Source organism: Hemitrygon akajei, chromosome 23 (genome assembly GCF_048418815.1).
Source record: "Hemitrygon akajei chromosome 23, sHemAka1.3, whole genome shotgun sequence".
NCBI lineage: Eukaryota > Metazoa > Chordata > Chondrichthyes > Myliobatiformes > Dasyatidae > Hemitrygon > Hemitrygon akajei.
Genome location: NC_133146.1, coordinates 36,850,414 through 36,868,072, shown reverse-complemented (window position 1 = coordinate 36,868,072; position 17,659 = coordinate 36,850,414).

Sequence of the window (17,659 nt, the reverse complement as noted above, 5' to 3'; positions counted from 1 at the left end):
AATTTATCCCACCCCAGTCTCACACAGAGCCCAGTGTCAGTCACAGAATTTATCCCACCCCAGTCTCACACAGAGGCCAGAGTCAGTCCCAGAATTTATCCCACCCCAGTCTCACACAGAGCCCTGTGTCAGTCCCAGAATTTATCCCACCCATGTCTCACACAGAGCCCAGTGTCAGTCCCAGAATTTATCCCACACCAGTCTCACACAGAGCCCAGAGTCAGTCCCAGAATTTATCCCACCGCCCCACTCTCACACAGAGCCCAGTGTCAGTCCCAGAATTTATCCCATCGCCGTTCTCACACAGAGCCCTGTGTCAGTCCCAGAATTTATCCCACCCCAGTCTCACACAGAGCACAGCGTCAGTCCCAGAATTTATCCCACCCCAGTCGCACACAAATCCCAGTGTCAGTCCCAGAATTTATCCCACCCCAGTCTCACACAGAGCCCAGCGTCAGTCCCAGAATTTATCCCACCCCAGTCTCACACAGAGCCCTGTGTCAGTCTCAGAATTTATCCCACCTCCAGTCTCACACAGAGCCCAGTGTCAGTCCCAGAATTTATCCCACCGCCAGTCTCACACAGAGCCCAGCGTCAGTCCCAGAATATATCCAATCGCCAGTCTCACATAGAGCCCAGTGTCAGTCCCAGAATTTGTCCAACCAGCCCAGTCTCACACCAGAGCCCAGTGTCAGTCCCAGAATTTATCCCACCACCCCAGTTTCACACCACAGCCCAGTGTCAGTCCCAGAATTTATCCCACCACCCCAGTCTCACACCAGAGCCCAGTGTCAGTCCCAGAATTTATCCCACCGCAATCTCACACAGAGCCCAGTGTTTGTCCCAGAATTTATCCAACCACCCCAGTTTCACACCAGAGCCCAGCGTCAGCCCCAGAATTTATCCCACCCCAGTCGCACACAAATCCCAGTGTCAGTCCCAGAATTTATCCAACTCCAGTCTCACACAGAGCCCAGCGTCAGTCCCAGAATTTATCCCACCCCAGTCTCACACAGAGCCCAGTGTCTGTCCCAGAATTTATCCCACCCCAGTCTCACACAGAGCCCAGTGTCAGTCCCAGAATTTATCCCACCCCAGTCTCACACAGAGCCCAGTGTCAGTCCCAGAACTTAACCCACCCCAGTCTCACACAGAGCCCAGTGTCAGTCCCAGAATTTATCACACCGCAGTCTCACACAGAGCCCAGTGTCAGTCCCAGAATTTATACCACCCCAGTCTCACACAGAGCCCAGCGTCAGGCCCAGAATTTATCCCACCGCTCCAGTCTCGCACAGAGCCCAGTGTCAGTCCCAGAATTTATCCAACCACCAGTCTCACACAGAGCCCAGTGTCAGTCCCAGAATTTATCTCACCGCCAGTCTCACACAGAGCCCAGTGTCAGTCCCAGAATTTATCCCACCGCCAGTCTCACACAGAGCCCAGTGTCAGTCCCAGAATTTATCTCACCGCCAGTCTCACACAGAGCCCTGTGTCAGTCCCAGAATTTATCCCACCCCAGTCTCACACAGAGCCCAGCGTCAGTCCCAGAATTTATCCCACCGCCCCAGTCTCACACAGAGCCCAGTGTCAGTCCCAGAATTTATCCAACCACCAGTCTCACACAGAGCCCAGTGTCAGTCCCAGAATTTATCTCACTGCCAGTCTCACACAGAGCACAGTGTGAGTCCCATAATTTATCCCTCCGCCCCAGTTTCACACCAGAGCCCAGTGTCAGTCCCAGAATTTATCCAACCACCCCAGTTTCACACCAGAGCCCAGCGTCAGTCCGAGAATTTATCCCACCCCATTCGCACACAAATCCCAGTGTCAGTCCCAGAATTTATCCCAGCCCAGTCTCACACAGAGCCCATCGTCAGTCCCAGAATTTATCCCACCCCAGTCTCACACAGAGCCCAGTGTCAGTCCCAGAATTTATCCCACCGCCAGTCTCACACAGAGCCCAGTGTCAGTCCCAGAATTTATCCCACGGCCTGTCTCACACAGAGCCCAGCGTCAGTCCCAGAACTTATCCCATCGCCAGTCTCACACAGAGCCCAGTGTCAGTCCCAGAATTTATCCCACCACCCCAGTTTCACACCAGAGCCCAGTGTTAGTCCCAGAATTTATCCAACCAGCCCAGTCTCAAACCAGAGCCCAGTGTCAGTCCCAGAATTTATCCAACCAGCAAAGTCTCACACCAGAGCCCAGTGACAGTCCCAGAATTTATCCCACCGCCCCAGTTTCACACCAGAGCCCAGTGTCAGTCCCAGAATTTATCCAACCACCCCAGTTTCACACCAGAGCCCAGCGTCAGTCCCAGAATTTATCCCACCCGAGTCTCACAGAGCCCAGTGTCAGTCCCAGTATTTATCCCACCCCAGTCTCACACAGAGCCCAGCGTCAGTCCCAGAATTTATCACACCCCAGTCTCACACAGAGCCCAGTGTCAGTCCCAGAATTTATCCCACCACCCCAGTCTCACACAGAGCCCACTGTCAGTTCCAGAATTTATCCCACCACCCCAGTCTCACACAGAGTCCTGTGTCAGTCCCAGAATTTATCCCACCGCCAGTCTCACACAGAGCCCAGTGTCAGTCCCAGAATTTATCCCACCGCCAGTCTCACACAGAGCCCAGCGTCAGTCCCAGAATTTATCCCATCGCCAGTCTCACACAGAGCCCAGTGTCAGTCCCAGAATTTATCGAATAGCCCAGTCTCACACCAGAGCCCAGTGTCAGTCCCAGAATTTATCCCACCACCCCAGTTTCACACCAGAGCCCAGTGTCAGTCCCACAATTTATCCAACCAGCCCAGTCTCACACCAGAGCCCAGTGTCAGTCCCAGAATTTATCCAACCAGCAAAGTCTCACACCAGAGCCCAGTGTCAGTCCCAGAATTTATCCCACTGCCCCAGTTTCACACCAGAGCCCAGTGACAGTCCCAGAATTTATGAAACCACCCCAGTTTCACACCAGAGCCCAGCGTCTGTCCCAGAATTTATCCCACCCCAGTCTCACAGAGCCCAGTGTCAGTCCCAGAATTTATCCCACCCCAGTCTCCCACAGAGCCCAGCGTCAGTCCCAGAATTTATCCCACCCCAGTCTCACACAGAGTCCTGTGTCAGTCCAGAATTTATCCCACCACCCCAGTCTCACACAGAGCCCAGTGTTAGTCCCAGAATTTATCCCACCACCCCAGCCTCACACAGAGCCCAGTGTCAGTCCCAGAATTTATCCCACCCCAGTCTCACACAGAGCCCAGTGTCAGTCCCAGAATTTATCCACCCGCCCCAGTCTCACACAGAGCCCAGTGTCAGTCCCAGAATTTATCGCACCCCAGTCTCACACAGAGCCCAGAGTCAGTCCCAGAATTTATCACACCCCAGTCTCACACAGAGCCCTGTGTCAGTCCCAGAATTTATCCCACCCCAGTCTCACACGGAGCCCTGTGTCAGACCCAGAATTTATCCCATCGCCAGACACACACAGAGCCGAGTGTCAGTCCCAGAATTTATCCCATCGCCGGTCTCACACAGAGCCCTGTGTCAGTCCCAGAATTCATCCCACCCCAGTCTCACACGGAGCCCAGTGTCAGTCCCAGAATTTATCCCATCGCCAGACACACACAGAGCCGAGTGTCAGTCCCAGAATTTATCCCATCGCCGGTCTCACACAGAGCCCAGTGTCAGTCCCAGAATTTATCCCACCCCAGTCTCACACAGAGCCCAGCGTCAGTCCCAGAATTTATCCCAACGCCCCAGTCTCACACAGAGCCCAGTGTCAGTCCCAGAATTTATCCAACCACCAGTCTCACACAGAGCCCAGTGTCAGTCCCAGAATTTATCCCACCGCCAGTCTCACACAGATCCCAGTGTCAGTCCCAGAATTTATCCCACCGCCAGTCTCAAACAAAGCCCAGCGTCAGTCCCAGAATTTATCCCATCGCCAGTCTCACTCAGAGCCCAGTGTCAGTCCCAGAATTTATCCAACCAGCCCAGTCTCAGACAGAGCCCAGTGTCAGTCCCAGAATTTATCTCACCGCTAGTCTCCAAAGAGCCCTGTGTCAGTCCCAGAATTTATCCCACCCCAGTCTCACACAGAGCCCAGCGTCAGTCCCAGAATTTATCCCACCGCCCCAATCTCACACAGAGCCCAGTGTCAGTCCCAGAATTTATCCAACCACCAGTCTCTCACAGAGCCCAGTGTCAGTCCCAGAATTTATCTCACCGCCAGTCTCACACAGAGCACAGTGTGAGTCCCATAATTTATCCCTCCACCCCAGTTTCACACCAGAGCCCAGTGTCAGTCCCAGAATTTATCCGACCACCCCAGTCTCACACAGAGCCCAGTGTCAGTCCCAGAATTTATCCCACCACCCCAGTTTCACACCAGAGCCCAGTGTCAGTCCCAGAATTTATCCAACCAGCCGAGTCTCAAACCAGAGCCCAGCGTCAGTCCCAGAATTTATCCCACCCCAGTCGCACACAAATCCCAGTGTCAGTCCCAGTATTTATCCCACCCCACTCTCACACAGAGCCCAGTGTCAGTCCCAGAATTTATCCCACACCAGTCACACACAGAGCCCAGAGTCAGTCCCAGAATTTATCCCTCCGCCCCACTCTCACACAGAGCCCAGTGTCAGTCCCAGAATTTATCCCACCCCAGTCTCACACAGAGCCCAGTGTCAGTCCCAGTATTTATCCCATCGCCGTTCTCACACAGAGCCCTGTGTCAGTCCCAGAATTTATCCCACCTCAGTCTCACACAGAGCACAGCGTCAGTCCCAGAATTTATCCCACCGCCCCAGTCTCACACAGAGCCCAGTGTCAGTCCCAGAATTTATCCAACCACCAGTCTCACACAGAGCCCAGTGTCAGTCCCAGAATTTATCTCACCGCCAGTCTCACACAGAGCACAGTGTGAGTCCCATAATTTATCCCTCCACCCCAGTTTCACACCAGAGCCCAGTGTCAGTCCCAGAATTTATCCAACCACCCCAGTTTCACACCAGAGCCCAGCGTCAGTCCCAGAATTTATCCCACCCCAGTCGCACACAAATCCCAGTGTCAGTCCCAGAATTTATCCCAGCCCAGTCTCACACAGAGCCCAGCCTCAGTCCCAGAATTTATCCCACCACAGTCTCACACAGAGCCCAGTGTCAGTCCCAGAATTTATCCCACCGCCAGTCTCACACAGAGCCCAGTGTCACTCCCAGAATTTATCCCACCGCCAGTCTCACACAGACCCCAGCGTCAGTCCCAGAACTTATCCCATCGCCAGGCTCACACAGAGCCCAGTGCCAGTCCCAGAATTTATCCCACCACCCCAGTTTCACACCAGAGCCCAGTGGCAGTCCCAGAATTTATCCAACCAGCCCAGTCTCAAACCAGAGCCCAGTGTCAGTCCCAGAATTTATCCAACCAGCAAAGTCTCACACCAGAGCCCAGTGACAGTCCCAGAATTTATCCCACTGCCCCAGTTTCACACCAGAGCCCAGTGTCAGTCCCAGAATTTATCCAACCACCCCAGTTTCACACCAGAGCCCAGCGTCAGTCCCAGAATTTATCCCACCCCAGTCTCACAGAGCCCAGTGTCAGTCCCAGTATTTATCCCACCCCAGTCTCACACAGAGCCCAGCGTCAGTCCCAGAATTTATCCCACCCCAGTCTCACACAGAGCCCAGTGTACAGTCCCAGAATTTATCCCAACACCCCAGTCTCACACAGAGCCCAGTGTCAGTTCCAGAATTTATCCCACCACCCCAGTCTCACACAGAGTCCTGTGTCAGTCCCAGAATTTATCCCACCACCCCAGTCTCACACAGAGCCCAGTGTCAGTCCCAGAATTTATCCCACCGCCCCAGTCTCACACAGAGCCCAGTGTCAGTCCCAGAATTTATCCCACCCCAGTCTCACACAGAGCCCAGTGTCAGTCACAGAATTTATCCCACCCCAGTCTCACACAGAGGCCAGAGTCAGTCCCAGAATTTATCCCACCCCAGTCTCACACAGAGCCCTGTGTCAGTCCCAGAATTTATCCCACCCATGTCTCACACAGAGCCCAGTGTCAGTCCCAGAATTTATCCCACACCAGTCTCACACAGAGCCCAGAGTCAGTCCCAGAATTTATCCCACCGCCCCACTCTCACACAGAGCCCAGTGTCAGTCCCAGAATTTATCCCATCGCCGTTCTCACACAGAGCCCTGTGTCAGTCCCAGAATTTATCCCACCCCAGTCTCACACAGAGCACAGCGTCAGTCCCAGAATTTATCCCACCCCAGTCGCACACAAATCCCAGTGTCAGTCCCAGAATTTATCCCACCCCAGTCTCACACAGAGCCCAGCGTCAGTCCCAGAATTTATCCCACCCCAGTCTCACACAGAGCCCTGTGTCAGTCTCAGAATTTATCCCACCTCCAGTCTCACACAGAGCCCAGTGTCAGTCCCAGAATTTATCCCACCGCCAGTCTCACACAGAGCCCAGCGTCAGTCCCAGAATATATCCAATCGCCAGTCTCACATAGAGCCCAGTGTCAGTCCCAGAATTTGTCCAACCAGCCCAGTCTCACACCAGAGCCCAGTGTCAGTCCCAGAATTTATCCCACCACCCCAGTTTCACACCACAGCCCAGTGTCAGTCCCAGAATTTATCCCACCACCCCAGTCTCACACCAGAGCCCAGTGTCAGTCCCAGAATTTATCCCACCGCAATCTCACACAGAGCCCAGTGTTTGTCCCAGAATTTATCCAACCACCCCAGTTTCACACCAGAGCCCAGCGTCAGCCCCAGAATTTATCCCACCCCAGTCGCACACAAATCCCAGTGTCAGTCCCAGAATTTATCCAACTCCAGTCTCACACAGAGCCCAGCGTCAGTCCCAGAATTTATACCACCCCAGTCTCACACAGAGCCCAGTGTCTGTCCCAGAATTTATCCCACCCCAGTCTCACACAGAGCCCAGTGTCAGTCCCAGAATTTATCCCACCCCAGTCTCACACAGAGCCCAGTGTCAGTCCCAGAACTTAACCCACCCCAGTCTCACACAGAGCCCAGTGTCAGTCCCAGAATTTATCACACCGCAGTCTCACACAGAGCCCAGTGTCAGTCCCAGAATTTATACCACCCCAGTCTCACACAGAGCCCAGCGTCAGGCCCAGAATTTATCCCACCGCTCCAGTCTCGCACAGAGCCCAGTGTCAGTCCCAGAATTTATCCAACCACCAGTCTCACACAGAGCCCAGTGTCAGTCCCAGAATTTATCTCACCGCCAGTCTCACACAGAGCCCAGTGTCAGTCCCAGAATTTATCCCACCGCCAGTCTCACACAGAGCCCAGTGTCAGTCCCAGAATTTATCTCACCGCCAGTCTCACACAGAGCCCTGTGTCAGTCCCAGAATTTATCCCACCCCAGTCTCACACAGAGCCCAGCGTCAGTCCCAGAATTTATCCCACCGCCCCAGTCTCACACAGAGCCCAGTGTCAGTCCCAGAATTTATCCAACCACCAGTCTCACACAGAGCCCAGTGTCAGTCCCAGAATTTATCTCACTGCCAGTCTCACACAGAGCACAGTGTGAGTCCCATAATTTATCCCTCCGCCCCAGTTTCACACCAGAGCCCAGTGTCAGTCCCAGAATTTATCCAACCACCCCAGTTTCACACCAGAGCCCAGCGTCAGTCCGAGAATTTATCCCACCCCATTCGCACACAAATCCCAGTGTCAGTCCCAGAATTTATCCCAGCCCAGTCTCACACAGAGCCCATCGTCAGTCCCAGAATTTATCCCACCCCAGTCTCACACAGAGCCCAGTGTCAGTCCCAGAATTTATCCCACCGCCAGTCTCACACAGAGCCCAGTGTCAGTCCCAGAATTTATCCCACGGCCTGTCTCACACAGAGCCCAGCGTCAGTCCCAGAACTTATCCCATCGCCAGTCTCACACAGAGCCCAGTGTCAGTCCCAGAATTTATCCCACCACCCCAGTTTCACACCAGAGCCCAGTGTTAGTCCCAGAATTTATCCAACCAGCCCAGTCTCAAACCAGAGCCCAGTGTCAGTCCCAGAATTTATCCAACCAGCAAAGTCTCACACCAGAGCCCAGTGACAGTCCCAGAATTTATCCCACCGCCCCAGTTTCACACCAGAGCCCAGTGTCAGTCCCAGAATTTATCCAACCACCCCAGTTTCACACCAGAGCCCAGCGTCAGTCCCAGAATTTATCCCACCCGAGTCTCACAGAGCCCAGTGTCAGTCCCAGTATTTATCCCACCCCAGTCTCACACAGAGCCCAGCGTCAGTCCCAGAATTTATCACACCCCAGTCTCACACAGAGCCCAGTGTCAGTCCCAGAATTTATCCCACCACCCCAGTCTCACACAGAGCCCACTGTCAGTTCCAGAATTTATCCCACCACCCCAGTCTCACACAGAGTCCTGTGTCAGTCCCAGAATTTATCCCACCGCCAGTCTCACACAGAGCCCAGTGTCAGTCCCAGAATTTATCCCACCGCCAGTCTCACACAGAGCCCAGCGTCAGTCCCAGAATTTATCCCATCGCCAGTCTCACACAGAGCCCAGTGTCAGTCCCAGAATTTATCGAATAGCCCAGTCTCACACCAGAGCCCAGTGTCAGTCCCAGAATTTATCCCACCACCCCAGTTTCACACCAGAGCCCAGTGTCAGTCCCACAATTTATCCAACCAGCCCAGTCTCACACCAGAGCCCAGTGTCAGTCCCAGAATTTATCCAACCAGCAAAGTCTCACACCAGAGCCCAGTGTCAGTCCCAGAATTTATCCCACTGCCCCAGTTTCACACCAGAGCCCAGTGACAGTCCCAGAATTTATGAAACCACCCCAGTTTCACACCAGAGCCCAGCGTCTGTCCCAGAATTTATCCCACCCCAGTCTCACAGAGCCCAGTGTCAGTCCCAGAATTTATCCCACCCCAGTCTCCCACAGAGCCCAGCGTCAGTCCCAGAATTTATCCCACCCCAGTCTCACACAGAGTCCTGTGTCAGTCCAGAATTTATCCCACCACCCCAGTCTCACACAGAGCCCAGTGTTAGTCCCAGAATTTATCCCACCACCCCAGCCTCACACAGAGCCCAGTGTCAGTCCCAGAATTTATCCCACCCCAGTCTCACAGAGCCCAGTGTCAGTCCCAGTATTTATCCCCCCCGAGTCTCACACAGAGCCCAGCGTCAGTCCCAGAATTTATCCCACCCCAGTCTCACACAGAGCCCAGTGTCAGTCCCAGAATTTATCCTAACACCCCAGTCTCACACAGAGCCCAGTGTCAGTACCAGAATTTATCCCACCACCCCAGTCTCACACAGAGTCCTGTGTCAGTCCCAGAATTTATCCCACCACCCCAGTCTCACACAGAGCCCAGTGTCAGTCCCTGAATTTATCCCACCGCCCCAGTCTCACACAGAGCCCAGTGTCAGTCCCAGAATTTATCCCACCCCAGTCTCACACAGAGCCCAGTGTCAGTCACAGAATTTATCCCACCCCAGTCTCACACAGCGGCCAGAGTCAGTCCCAGAATTTATCCCACCCCAGTCTCACACAGAGCCCTGTGTCAGTCCCAGAATTTATCCCACCCCTGTCTCACACAGAGCCCAGTGTCAGTCCCAGAATTTATCCCACACCAGTCTCACACAGAGCCCAGAGTCAGTCCCAGAATTTATCCCACCGCCCCACTCTCACACAGAGCCCAGTGTCAGTCCCAGAATTTATCCCACCCCAGTCTCACACAGAGCCCAGTGTCAGTCCCAGTATTTATCCCATCGCCGTTCTCACACAGAGCCCTGTGTCAGTCCCAGAATTTATCCCACCCCAGTCTCACACAGAGCACAGCGTCAGTCCCAGAATTTATCCCACCGCCCCAGTCTCACACAGAGCCCAGTGTCAGTCCCAGAATTTATCCAACCACAAGTCTCACACAGAGCCCAGTGTCAGTCCCAGAATTTATCTCACCGCCAGTCTCACACAGAGCACAGGGTCAGTCCCAGAATTTATCCCACCGCCCAGTTTCACAACAGAGCCCAGTGTCAGGCCCAGAATTTATCCAACCACCCCAGTTTCACACCAGAGCCCAGCGTCAGTCCCAGAATTTATCCCACCCCAGTCGCACACAAATCCCAGTGTCAGTCCCAGTATTTATCCCACCCCACTCTCACACAGAGCCCAGTGTCAGTCCCAGAATTTATCCCACACCAGTCACACACAGAGCCCAGAGTCAGTCCCAGAATTTATCCCTCCGCCCCACTCTCACACAGAGCCCAGTGTCAGTCCCAGAATTTATCCCACCCCAGTCTCACACAGAGCCCAGTGTCAGTCCCAGTATTTATCCCATCGCCGTTCTCACACAGAGCCCTGTGTCAGTCCCAGAATTTATCCCACCCCAGTCTCACACAGAGCACAGCGTCAGTCCCAGAATTTATCCCACCGCCCCAGTCTCACACAGAGCCCAGTGTCAGTCCCAGAATTTATCCAACCACCAGTCTCACACAGAGCCCAGTGTCAGTCCCAGAATTTATCTCACCGCCAGTCTCACACAGAGCACAGTGTGAGTCCCATAATTTATCCCTCCACCCCAGTTTCACACCAGAGCCCAGTGTCAGTCCCAGAATTTATCCAACCACCCCAGTTTCACACCAGAGCCCAGCGTCAGTCCCAGAATTTATCCCACCCCAGTCGCACACAAATCCCAGTGTCAGTCCCAGAATTTATCCCAGCCCAGTCTCACACAGAGCCCAGCCTCAGTCCCAGAATTTATCCCACCACAGTCTCACACAGAGCCCAGTGTCAGTCCCAGAATTTATCCCACCGCCAGTCTCACACAGAGCCCAGTGTCACTCCCAGAATTTATCCCACCGCCAGTCTCACACAGACCCCAGCGTCAGTCCCAGAACTTATCCCATCGCCAGTCTCACACAGAGCCCAGTGCCAGTCCCAGAATTTATCCCACCACCCCAGTTTCACACCAGAGCCCAGTGGCAGTCCCAGAATTTATCCAACCAGCCCAGTCTCAAACCAGAGCCCAGTGTCAGTCCCAGAATTTATCCAACCAGCAAAGTCTCACACCAGAGCCCAGTGACAGTCCCAGAATTTATCCCACTGCCCCAGTTTCACACCAGAGCCCAGTGTCAGTCCCAGAATTTATCCAACCACCCCAGTTTCACACCAGAGCCCAGCGTCAGTCCCAGAATTTATCCCACCCCAGTCTCACAGAGCCCAGTGTCAGTCCCAGTATTTATCCCACCCCAGTCTCACACAGAGCCCAGCGTCAGTCCCAGAATTTATCCCACCCCAGTCTCACACAGAGCCCAGTGTACAGTCCCAGAATTTATCCCAACACCCCAGTCTCACACAGAGCCCAGTGTCAGTTCCAGAATTTATCCCACCACCCCAGTCTCACACAGAGTCCTGTGTCAGTCCCAGAATTTATCCCACCACCCCAGTCTCACACAGAGCCCAGTGTCAGTCCCAGAATTTATCCCACCGCCCCAGTCTCACACAGAGCCCAGTGTCAGTCCCAGAATTTATCCCACCCCAGTCTCACACAGAGCCCAGTGTCAGTCACAGAATTTATCCCACCCCAGTCTCACACAGAGGCCAGAGTCAGTCCCAGAATTTATCCCACCCCAGTCTCACACAGAGCCCTGTGTCAGTCCCAGAATTTATCCCACCCATGTCTCACACAGAGCCCAGTGTCAGTCCCAGAATTTATCCCACACCAGTCTCACACAGAGCCCAGAGTCAGTCCCAGAATTTATCCCACCGCCCCACTCTCACACAGAGCCCAGTGTCAGTCCCAGAATTTATCCCATCGCCGTTCTCACACAGAGCCCTGTGTCAGTCCCAGAATTTATCCCACCCCAGTCTCACACAGAGCACAGCGTCAGTCCCAGAATTTATCCCACCCCAGTCGCACACAAATCCCAGTGTCAGTCCCAGAATTTATCCCACCCCAGTCTCACACAGAGCCCAGCGTCAGTCCCAGAATTTATCCCACCCCAGTCTCACACAGAGCCCTGTGTCAGTCTCAGAATTTATCCCACCTCCAGTCTCACACAGAGCCCAGTGTCAGTCCCAGAATTTATCCCACCGCCAGTCTCACACAGAGCCCAGCGTCAGTCCCAGAATATATCCAATCGCCAGTCTCACATAGAGCCCAGTGTCAGTCCCAGAATTTGTCCAACCAGCCCAGTCTCACACCAGAGCCCAGTGTCAGTCCCAGAATTTATCCCACCACCCCAGTTTCACACCACAGCCCAGTGTCAGTCCCAGAATTTATCCCACCACCCCAGTCTCACACCAGAGCCCAGTGTCAGTCCCAGAATTTATCCCACCGCAATCTCACACAGAGCCCAGTGTTTGTCCCAGAATTTATCCAACCACCCCAGTTTCACACCAGAGCCCAGCGTCAGCCCCAGAATTTATCCCACCCCAGTCGCACACAAATCCCAGTGTCAGTCCCAGAATTTATCCAACTCCAGTCTCACACAGAGCCCAGCGTCAGTCCCAGAATTTATCCCACCCCAGTCTCACACAGAGCCCAGTGTCTGTCCCAGAATTTATCCCACCCCAGTCTCACACAGAGCCCAGTGTCAGTCCCAGAATTTATCCCACCCCAGTCTCACACAGAGCCCAGTGTCAGTCCCAGAACTTAACCCACCCCAGTCTCACACAGAGCCCAGTGTCAGTCCCAGAATTTATCACACCGCAGTCTCACACAGAGCCCAGTGTCAGTCCCAGAATTTATACAACCCCAGTCTCACACAGAGCCCAGCGTCAGGCCCAGAATTTATCCCACCGCTCCAGTCTCGCACAGAGCCCAGTGTCAGTCCCAGAATTTATCCAACCACCAGTCTCACACAGAGCCCAGTGTCAGTCCCAGAATTTATCTCACCGCCAGTCTCACACAGAGCCCAGTGTCAGTCCCAGAATTTATCCCACCGCCAGTCTCACACAGAGCCCAGTGTCAGTCCCAGAATTTATCTCACCGCCAGTCTCACACAGAGCCCTGTGTCAGTCCCAGAATTTATCCCACCCCAGTCTCACACAGAGCCCAGCGTCAGTCCCAGAATTTATCCCACCGCCCCAGTCTCACACAGAGCCCAGTGTCAGTCCCAGAATTTATCCAACCACCAGTCTCACACAGAGCCCAGTGTCAGTCCCAGAATTTATCTCACTGCCAGTCTCACACAGAGCACAGTGTGAGTCCCATAATTTATCCCTCCGCCCCAGTTTCACACCAGAGCCCAGTGTCAGTCCCAGAATTTATCCAACCACCCCAGTTTCACACCAGAGCCCAGCGTCAGTCCGAGAATTTATCCCACCCCATTCGCACACAAATCCCAGTGTCAGTCCCAGAATTTATCCCAGCCCAGTCTCACACAGAGCCCATCGTCAGTCCCAGAATTTATCCCACCCCAGTCTCACACAGAGCCCAGTGTCAGTCCCAGAATTTATCCCACGGCCTGTCTCACACAGAGCCCAGCGTCAGTCCCAGAACTTATCCCATCGCCAGTCTCACACAGAGCCCAGTGTCAGTCCCAGAATTTATCCCACCACCCCAGTTTCACACCAGAGCCCAGTGTTAGTCCCAGAATTTATCCAACCAGCCCAGTCTCAAACCAGAGCCCAGTGTCAGTCCCAGAATTTATCCAACCAGCAAAGTCTCACACCAGAGCCCAGTGACAGTCCCAGAATTTATCCCACCGCCCCAGTTTCACACCAGAGCCCAGTGTCAGTCCCAGAATTTATCCAACCACCCCAGTTTCACACCAGAGCCCAGCGTCAGTCCCAGAATTTATCCCACCCGAGTCTCACAGAGCCCAGTGTCAGTCCCAGTATTTATCCCACCCCAGTCTCACACAGAGCCCAGCGTCAGTCCCAGAATTTATCACACCCCAGTCTCACACAGAGCCCAGTGTCAGTCCCAGAATTTATCCCACCACCCCAGTCTCACACAGAGCCCACTGTCAGTTCCAGAATTTATCCCACCACCCCAGTCTCACACAGAGTCCTGTGTCAGTCCCAGAATTTATCCCACCGCCAGTCTCACACAGAGCCCAGTGTCAGTCCCAGAATTTATCCCACCGCCAGTCTCACACAGAGCCCAGTGTCACTCCCAGAATTTATCCCACCGCCAGTCTCACACAGACCCCAGCGTCAGTCCCAGAACTTATCCCATCGCCAGTCTCACACAGAGCCCAGTGCCAGTCCCAGAATTTATCCCACCACCCCAGTTTCACACCAGAGCCCAGTGGCAGTCCCAGAATTTATCCAACCAGCCCAGTCTCAAACCAGAGCCCAGTGTCAGTCCCAGAATTTATCCAACCAGCAAAGTCTCACACCAGAGCCCAGTGACAGTCCCAGAATTTATCCCACTGCCCCAGTTTCACACCAGAGCCCAGTGTCAGTCCCAGAATTTATCCAACCACCCCAGTTTCACACCAGAGCCCAGCGTCAGTCCCAGAATTTATCCCACCCCAGTCTCACAGAGCCCAGTGTCAGTCCCAGTATTTATCCCACCCCAGTCTCACACAGAGCCCAGCGTCAGTCCCAGAATTTATCCCACCCCAGTCTCACACAGAGCCCAGTGTACAGTCCCAGAATTTATCCCAACACCCCAGTCTCACACAGAGCCCAGTGTCAGTTCCAGAATTTATCCCACCACCCCAGTCTCACACAGAGTCCTGTGTCAGTCCCAGAATTTATCCCACCACCCCAGTCTCACACAGAGCCCAGTGTCAGTCCCAGAATTTATCCCACCGCCCCAGTCTCACACAGAGCCCAGTGTCAGTCCCAGAATTTATCCCACCCCAGTCTCACACAGAGCCCAGTGTCAGTCACAGAATTTATCCCACCCCAGTCTCACACAGAGGCCAGAGTCAGTCCCAGAATTTATCCCACCCCAGTCTCACACAGAGCCCTGTGTCAGTCCCAGAATTTATCCCACCCATGTCTCACACAGAGCCCAGTGTCAGTCCCAGAATTTATCCCACACCAGTCTCACACAGAGCCCAGAGTCAGTCCCAGAATTTATCCCACCGCCCCACTCTCACACAGAGCCCAGTGTCAGTCCCAGAATTTATCCCATCGCCGTTCTCACACAGAGCCCTGTGTCAGTCCCAGAATTTATCCCACCCCAGTCTCACACAGAGCACAGCGTCAGTCCCAGAATTTATCCCACCCCAGTCGCACACAAATCCCAGTGTCAGTCCCAGAATTTATCCCACCCCAGTCTCACACAGAGCCCAGCGTCAGTCCCAGAATTTATCCCACCCCAGTCTCACACAGAGCCCTGTGTCAGTCTCAGAATTTATCCCACCTCCAGTCTCACACAGAGCCCAGTGTCAGTCCCAGAATTTATCCCACCGCCAGTCTCACACAGAGCCCAGCGTCAGTCCCAGAATATATCCAATCGCCAGTCTCACATAGAGCCCAGTGTCAGTCCCAGAATTTGTCCAACCAGCCCAGTCTCACACCAGAGCCCAGTGTCAGTCCCAGAATTTATCCCACCACCCCAGTTTCACACCACAGCCCAGTGTCAGTCCCAGAATTTATCCCACCACCCCAGTCTCACACCAGAGCCCAGTGTCAGTCCCAGAATTTATCCCACCGCAATCTCACACAGAGCCCAGTGTTTGTCCCAGAATTTATCCAACCACCCCAGTTTCACACCAGAGCCCAGCGTCAGCCCCAGAATTTATCCCACCCCAGTCGCACACAAATCCCAGTGTCAGTCCCAGAATTTATCCAACTCCAGTCTCACACAGAGCCCAGCGTCAGTCCCAGAATTTATCCCACCCCAGTCTCACACAGAGCCCAGTGTCTGTCCCAGAATTTATCCCACCCCAGTCTCACACAGAGCCCAGTGTCAGTCCCAGAATTTATCCCACCCCAGTCTCACACAGAGCCCAGTGTCAGTCCCAGAACTTAACCCACCCCAGTCTCACACAGAGCCCAGTGTCAGTCCCAGAATTTATCACACCGCAGTCTCACACAGAGCCCAGTGTCAGTCCCAGAATTTATACAACCCCAGTCTCACACAGAGCCCAGCGTCAGGCCCAGAATTTATCCCACCGCTCCAGTCTCGCACAGAGCCCAGTGTCAGTCCCAGAATTTATCCAACCACCAGTCTCACACAGAGCCCAGTGTCAGTCCCAGAATTTATCTCACCGCCAGTCTCACACAGAGCCCAGTGTCAGTCCCAGAATTTATCCCACCGCCAGTCTCACACAGAGCCCAGTGTCAGTCCCAGAATTTATCTCACCGCCAGTCTCACACAGAGCCCTGTGTCAGTCCCAGAATTTATCCCACCCCAGTCTCACACAGAGCCCAGCGTCAGTCCCAGAATTTATCCCACCGCCCCAGTCTCACACAGAGCCCAGTGTCAGTCCCAGAATTTATCCAACCACCAGTCTCACACAGAGCCCAGTGTCAGTCCCAGAATTTATCTCACTGCCAGTCTCACACAGAGCACAGTGTGAGTCCCATAATTTATCCCTCCGCCCCAGTTTCACACCAGAGCCCAGTGTCAGTCCCAGAATTTATCCAACCACCCCAGTTTCACACCAGAGCCCAGCGTCAGTCCGAGAATTTATCCCACCCCATTCGCACACAAATCCCAGTGTCAGTCCCAGAATTTATCCCAGCCCAGTCTCACACAGAGCCCATCGTCAGTCCCAGAATTTATCCCACCCCAGTCTCACACAGAGCCCAGTGTCAGTCCCAGAATTTATCCCACGGCCTGTCTCACACAGAGCCCAGCGTCAGTCCCAGAACTTATCCCATCGCCAGTCTCACACAGAGCCCAGTGTCAGTCCCAGAATTTATCCCACCACCCCAGTTTCACACCAGAGCCCAGTGTTAGTCCCAGAATTTATCCAACCAGCCCAGTCTCAAACCAGAGCCCAGTGTCAGTCCCAGAATTTATCCAACCAGCAAAGTCTCACACCAGAGCCCAGTGACAGTCCCAGAATTTATCCCACCGCCCCAGTTTCACACCAGAGCCCAGTGTCAGTCCCAGAATTTATCCAACCACCCCAGTTTCACACCAGAGCCCAGCGTCAGTCCCAGAATTTATCCCACCCGAGTCTCACAGAGCCCAGTGTCAGTCCCAGTATTTATCCCACCCCAGTCTCACACAGAGCCCAGCGTCAGTCCCAGAATTTATCACACCCCAGTCTCACACAGAGCCCAGTGTCAGTCCCAGAATTTATCCCACCACCCCAGTCTCACACAGAGCCCACTGTCAGTTCCAGAATTTATCCCACCACCCCAGTCTCACACAGAGTCCTGTGTCAGTCCCAGAATTTATCCCACCGCCAGTCTCACACAGAGCCCAGTGTCAGTCCCAGAATTTATCCCACCGCCAGTCTCACACAGAGCCCAGCGTCAGTCCCAGAATTTATCCCATCGCCAGTCTCACACAGAGCCCAGTGTCAGTCCCAGAATTTATCGAATAGCCCAGTCTCACACCAGAGCCCAGTGTCAGTCCCAGAATTTATCCCACCACCCCAGTTTCACACCAGAGCCCAGTGTCAGTCCCACAATTTATCCAACCAGCCCAGTCTCACACCAGAGCCCAGTGTCAGTCCCAGAATTTATCCAACCAGCAAAGTCTCACACCAGAGCCCAGTGTCA